The sequence below is a fragment of the Rhinopithecus roxellana genome, chromosome 2 (assembly GCF_007565055.1).
Source record: "Rhinopithecus roxellana isolate Shanxi Qingling chromosome 2, ASM756505v1, whole genome shotgun sequence".
In the NCBI taxonomy this organism is placed as follows: Eukaryota; Metazoa; Chordata; class Mammalia; order Primates; family Cercopithecidae; genus Rhinopithecus; species Rhinopithecus roxellana.
Window position 1 is genome coordinate 110,919,858 of NC_044550.1, and position 8,524 is coordinate 110,928,381.

Consider the following 8,524-nt stretch of genomic DNA (forward strand, 5'->3'; position numbering starts at 1 on the left):
CTGGAATATGTGGGTGCTTGAGATATGATTTCCTCCGACCAAGCTTAGCATCTGGTCCTTATCACATTCCCCAAACAGTTACATTTACAGCCAAGATGGCTTTGGAGCACACCACAGAGCTTCTGCATGCCACACAGACGGACAGGATAACTGTACCTCACCACCTACTCAGAAATACCCCTCATGCATGAACCTCCTAGAAATCTGCAAGGATGAATTTAAACCTAAATGCTTCCCTATGAATTTGATAAACCTCTAATATTCAGTCTAGAAATCACACAGCTAAGTTTAATAATTTATACGTGTTTTACAGGTAGCAGCACAATAGTTAGGAAAGGCAAGTTGCTCATCAACTGTTCCCCCAGATCCAGGAGATGTAGATTGCAGTGAAAAGTGACTCTACCTTGCTTTCCAAGATTAATCTTTAAAAAAAAAAAATTGAATTTTCTAGAGATAGAGCCTCGCTGTGTTGCCCAGGCTGGTCTCAAACTCCTGGGCCCAAGCAATCCTCCCACTTCAGCCTCTGGAATAGCTGGGATTACAGGCTCTGCAACAGCCCTTCAATTCTAAATCCTCTCCCCAAGTGACTCCCCTGCTTCAGATAATTTTATGTTCATATGGCCACTAGAGAGCACTTTGAGACTAACAAACTTTGTTCTTTGCCCCCAGGCCTCTGTTGCACCCTGGTCTCCTGAGGTGGAGGGGCTGTGTTCTGCTGCTGCGCCATCTAGCTACCAGCGGCGGCCTCCAAATGGCTATCAAGGCTGATGGATGCATTTTGTGAAGCTTAGTGACCTGTGGTAGTGATAATGAAGTATTCTGAAGCTCAGATAACATTTTATTCTGTCACTATGGTTTTCTGCCTTTGGTGACATCACCTAATTTGTACTGCTTTGCTGCGTGTTTCTCAGGCAAGCATTTCAGCCAGGGTCCCAGTTTCCTTACTGCTCCTACTCCCTTCTGTCAGATTGAATTTCTCTCAAAGAGAAAATATTGCTTGATATTGATTCCAGTGCACAAGATAATTTCAGGTTCTCACTCTACAGTTCATCCAGGTCCCTGTTTAAAATCTTGAAGAGGTTTTCCAAGGCTAAGAGGCACAGTTCAAAAGAACAGTTTTTAAATGTGTTTAAAAGACCCTTGGCTACATTTTCTGATGTTTCATCAGCAGTTCGCACTGATACACTTTCCATTGTTATTACAACTGAACCATATCATAGGGAGTTGTACCAGCAAGACCATCAAGTTTTCTAAAAAGCTGTAAAGCTTTCATGTTTTCTGGCCTATTTCTTACTGTGCTCTTAAAAATGTTTAGTTTCTGCCAAGCCAAATGTGTACCTCCAAAGGCATACACAGTGAAAAACTCTTCAAGCATCTCAGTGACTGCTGCAATATCTGTATATACGGCAGGAGGATGATTCTGTTTGGATGGAGGAAGGGGGCAGTTCTTTGTGGTGTGCACTGTGAATGAATCACACCGCCCTTCGGCGAGGCCCATCAGCTCTGGGGTCTAGCTATGGTTTTAGAAGGAGAATCCACTTTCCTGACCACTGCTTATGAGCACTTCCCAAAGCCACTCCATTCTGATATCATTGTTTGCATCAAGGAGAAATCAAAGGCATCAGTTCTAGTCCTGACTCCTCGACGGATGGAGGCATTTATAAGGATAGGTTTTCAGGGGATTTCTTTGATGTTTTAAAAAATCCAAAATAATTTCTCCCTCTTTTGAATGACACTTGACTTTCAAGTAAAGAATATGTCTGCATGTGAAATGTCAGTTCTGTCTAATAATAACCTGCTTAATGTGCCACTGAAATCTCTAATCGAATTTGCCACCATTTTTATAAAATGAAGTTCTTTTCCTCTGTCCTGGTGCCTGGCTCCTAGAAGCTGGTTAGAACAGTGTCAGACTGTTACAAACAAAACGGATGGCTTCATAAAGAAATTACACTCTACAATGTAAACTCGCTATGTCACCCTTTGCCGATACACGTCGTTTGTACTTTGCCATGAGAATAGCAAGGAAGTGAACAGGCTATTAACCAAGACTTTCAAGAGATACACTTCTCTAGGTTTCACAGGGAGCCATGAATATGAAAACTTAACGGAGTGGAAAGCAAGATAAGGAGTTTCCATGGGGGCATGTTCATTATTGAGTAGATATGCTTAGTTTTCAGCAGCCAGACTTAGTTTTTAGCTATCAGTCTCTAACCCAGACCAAGCTACCTTCTTCTCCAGTCCTGGAGGGTGTACCACATGCTCCCGTTTCTTTATTTCATGTGATGCTTTTTTGTATGTGGGTAATAAGATAGTCAAACTTTATCTGAAAGGCAATGTTATCCCTGGAATTTCAACACGGGTCGAATAGTACAAAGCAGAAAGATTATACACGTGTGCATGTATGCATGTTTCTTTGACTGAAATTCCACGGTTCTTGGGGGCTATGATTTTGTTAAGGACATATGAACATTTAATATTTAGTGGACGCAAATAAATGGCACTGACTCTGCCTTGTCTGGGCTTTGTTCCGGAAACCAATACAGACGGAGTCTTCTCCCGGAGCTAGTGCAGGGCTACGGTTAGGGCAACCTCTCATACTCAAGGCTGTGGTGCTAGTAATTCCGCCCGAGCTTTCGCTCCACGTGCAGGCTCCCATTCCTTGCAGCGTGTATATCTCATACTCCTTCCAAAACAGAAACTGGGGTATAAACTGAATATTGTGCTAAGTGGAAGTAATAATGAAGGGAACAGGAATACCCCTGCCTTTATAACCTACCTCCTAGGTGGGAAGAAAGGGCTTTTTGAGGTAGAAGACACACACACACCCAATCATATTCTGCTTTGGGACAGCTCTCTTTTATTGTTGTCTTACATGGTCACTTAACCCCTGAACGTTGGGTAACCTATTATGTAGTTCTATCTTCTCTCCAGCAAAGAGAGAGAGGGCGAAGACTGACTCGGCTTTCTTTATGCCCCTCGAAGGCTTGGCAGAGTGCCTTCCACAGAGAGCCTCAATAAACAGTTGCGTTTTGATTCATGGACTGCAAAGCTGGACATGAGCAGTGTGGCGTGAGGAAATCTCACCCGAGCAGCCGTGTGAATGGGAGTGAGCCAAGTCATCTTTCTCGGCCACTATTTCCTCATCTGTAAAAAGAAGGGGCTGGACTCAATGATTGCTAATAGGGTCACTTCCCAGCTCTGTAAATTCCATGCTTTTAAAAAATGCTCGGATCCTGAAAGAAGAACATCTTCTTGAGTTTGCAGACGAAAGAGGCCGGGGTGTATTTATGTTTGACCTCCTACCACATTCTGACTTTCTACTCTAATGAATCTGGGTTTATTCTTCACTGAAATGGCTCGGCTCCAGGAGCCCTTGGTGTGATTCTAACACTGTGTAAATATCGATTTTTCTTGCAGGTTAGTGGTTACTGTAACCACCAAACTATTAAATCTCTCTCGTTCTCTTAGGGATGATTTCACGAGGGCCGTTCCACTCCCTTTGGCTGATATTTAACTCAATCCAGGGCTAATTTGAAGATAGCATTACCAGGATCAAAGTATCTTAAAATGCTTCATGGCTGAGAGCTCCCTACCTTGTATCATTTCAAGTTGTCTATCAAACACTGCAGCAGACAGAGGTTTGTCAGAAATGGGGCCTTTGGACAACTCTGGCCTTGGTACTGCCATGTTACTCTCTGTCAGCTCCTGAATCAAAGCTTTGAATTGCTTACTGTGAACAGTGTCAACAGTCATTCACATAGGATAGGCTTCCTCCCTTATTTTGATTGCTCCTGACTGTAGAAGATGACTTCTTCCCTCATGGCATTAACAACAGATTGTTGTTGTCATGGTAGGATCACAGGGGTTATCCTCAATATACACATACATGGTATGCCACAATACTAAAATATTAATTTGATTCTCGCCTTCTTTTAGAGCTTTACACCCAATGAGCTTTCCAGTTAGCTGAGGGAAGGCACAACACGTCAGGCAGCTTACGATGGCCATTAACTCCCAACTACAGTTTCACAGGGGCTTTCATTTACAACGGTTCTTAAGCATTCACCTTGCTATACCAGTAAAATGCACACTGCAAAATGTGTGGTGACGCTGACGTCAATAAAGAATTCTATATCCAGAACCGTAATACCTTGTTGATTACCCTTTAGGAGGTTCCTTGGTGACCCCAGAGTAGAGGGTATAATTTAATGAAATCATTAACATTTCTACAAAGCCAACAATCTGATACATTCTCTTCAGTTAGGCACTTTCACAGAACTAGCGTAAGTGACTGTTCCACATGAAGCATTATCTTTTCTTGTACAACATTGAAAGCTTACATGCTGCTTGACAAATTTGAATTTTAAAAAGTAAGAATGATTGGCACTTGGTAACTTACACAGAAATATAAAGTGGTACGAGAAAATTGCCCATTTCTTTTAGATTTACATTTTATATGTTTTTTTTTCTTTTAAGTAGCAATAAGACATGTAATTTCCATACACTTCAACCAGTTATGTATGAAAGAGGCTACAAGTTCAGCTCTGTAGAGGCAAAGGAAGTCATGGGGAGAGACATCACGCCAGGAAAGAGGAGACAGCCTTCTCCTCCGCCTTCAGCTCTACTGTACTAGAGATGGTCATTTTCAGGCCAAGCCCCAAATCCTAGGACTAAAATCCATGCCTCCTTAAAATGATACTGTTCACTCTTGGTTCCCCGACCCACCAGCCCCAATGTCTCACTTATCAAATGTCTCTCCATGTCTATGAATTGCAAAGAGAAAAAGGAGGTGGATAGGGAAGTAGAACCAGCGTTCACAGACAACGACTTCTCTCTATGAGTTAGATGCTCCAAACAATTTGGCATAGAACAATGGTTCTCTATTAACTCATTTTAGCCAACAAATATTTATTAATATAAAACAGCAAAACACCCAGCTCCGTGCATATGCCATGTTAACATTTCCTTATTGACCTTCATTGAAAAAAAAATTTTTTTTTTGAGATGGGGTCTCCCTCTGTCACTCAAGCTGGAGTGCAGTGGTGCAGTCATAGCTCACTACAGCCTCAACCTTCGGCTCGAGCAATCTTCCCTCCTCAGCCTCCTGAGCAGCTGGGACGACAGGCATGCACCACCATGCTTGGCTAATTTAAAACTTTTTTTTTTTTTTTTTTTTTTTTTTTTTGTAGAGACTGGGTCTTGCATAGCCCAGGCTGGTCTCAAATTCCTGGGCTCAAGCGATCCTCCCATCTTGGCCTCCCACTTTGCTGGGATTACAGAAGTGAGTTCATTACAATGAACCCGGCCCTTCATTGTAATTTTGAAGATGTATAATGACAAAGTAATTGGTGGCTTCAATTCATAACAACAATGCTATTTAGGGATCCTGATTTTTTTCTGATAGGAACGCTCTGTCATGTCAATTTGCAGAGTTTGTATGCTCCTCATGGAACACAAACAACTGACCTCATGCTCTAACATATATACGAAAATGTATATACAGGTTGAATATCCCTTCTCTAAAATGCTTGGGACCGGAAGCGTTTCAAGTTTTGGATTTTTTCAGACTTGGGAATATCTGCATATATATAATGAGCTGTCTTGGGGATGGGACCCAAATCCAAACACAATATATATTTATGTTTAATATACACCTTATATGCACAGCCCAGAAGTAGTTTGACAGAATATTTTTAATAATTTTGTGCATCTATCACATGAGATCAGGTGTGAATTTCCCATGTGTGGGAGTGTCAGCACTCAACAAGTTTCAGATCTTAGAGCATTCTGGATTTTGAATTTTCAGGTTAGGGATGCTCAACCTGTACTGTATTGATAAGACCACCTATTTATTTTTTTCTAGAATTTTTACTGTGACTTCTTTGTGGTTTAGCAGACTTACAGTCATCCCTTACTTAGATTTAAAGAGTTCTCTCTAGTTTGTACTTTAGCATGGAAACATAAACAATTATTTCTTTGAAAACCAGTCAAAGTAGCACTTTGCCTCTAAGTGCAGTTGTTGAGTTATGAAAAGAAGTTTTTGGTCCTGACTGACAATCACCAAATTAAGAACAACAGGCAGTTTATAACAACATTTACTATGTTCACTGGGCCAGCAATGAGGTTCGTTGTTTTCTGTATTTATTTGGGGAGAGGGGAATGTGAGGGCAATAACTGGCTTATAGTATCCATCATGGTATTTGCAGCACTTAGCACATAGTAGGGAATTAATACAAAATGAATATTGTTGATTTTACAGAGACTCCAAGAATGGAAGTAACTTCTCAAGGTTACTCAGGTTTTAAGAAGTGGGAGTAGGGTTCAAAGTCTGGTCTGACTCCAACGCCTGTGCTCTTTTTCTCATGACAAACTTGATGGACAGATTGGCCACTTTCCTGACTCCTTGCCTCTGTTTCCCCAGTTACAAGTTACATCCTTACCTTGGCAGGCAGAGGAGGTGGAAGGAGGGGCAGGTAGTATCTTGGTAGGGCAGACATTTGCAAATGCCATCAACCCCTCTTCTGAGGTGGCCCTGGAAGAATCTTACCTTGACTTCTGTTTTTAATCGGGATCCTCCACCTAAGGCACACTGGAATATTAATATGTTCCAGGTTATGCTCTAGACTAGACATAGATAACACGAAACCCCATAAACAAAAGGGCCAAGATAGTAGTCCTTAGGAATGTGTTGATTGTGTTCAACCTATGTGAAGCACTCAAGGAAGGCCAATCTAGACAGGGCTGAACACATACCTAACCTCTGTATCTGTAGTAGGTGGAGAAAGATCCTCAATTATAAACCCAAATACAAGATATCAGCAAGAGAGATTTAACACCTACAGTCACACTTGGAGTTACAAGGTGTTAATGAGAAAGATATACAGAGGAATATATTTTTCCCCTGTTGGCCACGTGGCTTCACTATTGGTGCAGAATATTTGAAACCTCAAGTTGTGAAACTCTGAACAAGGAGGGTTTCCTGTATTATGAATGATGTCATCTTTAAGACGAGGGACTTTCAGTGAAATGCAGGAACATTCAGGGTAATGTGTTTTCAGCAAGCAGGAGCTTGAATTTATGGCAGAGGGGAGTGTGTGAGTTGACCAAAATGGAGAATGATGAGAAGTAACTAAATTATGTATGACAGTCTTTACAGAGCAGAGGAAGGAAGGAAGCTTAATGATGTTGTGGTTGAAGGACCAGCAGCAATTGGTGATGTATGGGTTGTAGGCTGGTAAGAAGAGAAATGGATCTATGAAGACCCAAAGACTACAGATGAGTGTGCCAAAGACCAAGCAGTGGATTTGGGAGGGGGAGGGAAACCAGGGGCTCAGGATATATGACACATTTTAGCAGCAACAAGACAGCCACTTAAAGTCAACTTGACATTAAAAATCATCATCTTAATCTATGTGGCTCTTTCAAGCCTGAGTCTTATCAGGGCAAAAAAAAAAAAATCTATAGTTAACAATGAAGGATTTCTCCCTTTTGCTTTCCCGGCATCCACCAAGAGCAGTACATAATTTAATTATTGAATCTACAAGCTGGACCATGAGATGAAGAATGATGTGTCTGCTGTAGTGAGTAATTAGACAGAACCAACTGTTTACTCTCATCATTCTTCCTCCGTGAGGCTAAATTAATATAGTTAACAAGCTTTTGTATGGAACAGCAGTTCAAATCCGGGACGTGCAGCTCAGAACTGATGATTATTACGGTATCTGTTATTTATGGAGTGCTGACAGTACCCTCAAGTATGAGTGAAACAGAAAGGGGTTCTTCTGTCATTCTCTGTGCTAGAACCACCGTAAGGGGCTAGACGTCTGCATAGGGTAACGAATTTCATGAAAATCAGATGTAGTTGCTTGAGGCATACGACTCCAGAAATGTCACTGATGGTCTTTCCTATTGCGCTGTGTTTCTGGTTTGCCGTTTTGAAACAACTGCAACAAAATGTGCACAGTATCAGCAGGCGAGCGTTACCAGGAGGTAACGTGCAGTTGGGGTGCATGTGCGGTGATACCGGGTCGAGCAGGGGACGGCAGGCTTTAGCAAACACCTCAGGCCCTTCCGCACAGTTTGAGCAGAAACTGCAAGCCAGTCAGGCGCGGCCAAATGCAAATCCAGCTTCGAGGCACTGAGCCTCGAGGCACAGCGCCCCCGCTGGACCCAGTTCCCTGCCCCATCCGGTGTGAAACTGACCCAGTCACCGGCCAAGGGTCCCCACGGGGCGGCTGCGAAACAGCGGGCTCACTCCTGAGACCCAAACCAGGTCTCCCCACCACCCACCAGCTTCACGGCACTAGATTCTTGGGGTCGTCTTTTAATCACACAGAATCTCTATAGTCGTGACTCTAAGGAGTTGATGGAACACGGATGGTGGGGAAAACCTCACTACCACCACTAAACCGAGTAGCCCCCGACGGTCGTACAGTCAGGCCCGGGAGCGCCCAACTCGCGGCCAGCCAGCGCCATGCGTGACCCGGGCAGCGGGGCGACCTCGGGGCGGCCTGGTACCCGGGGA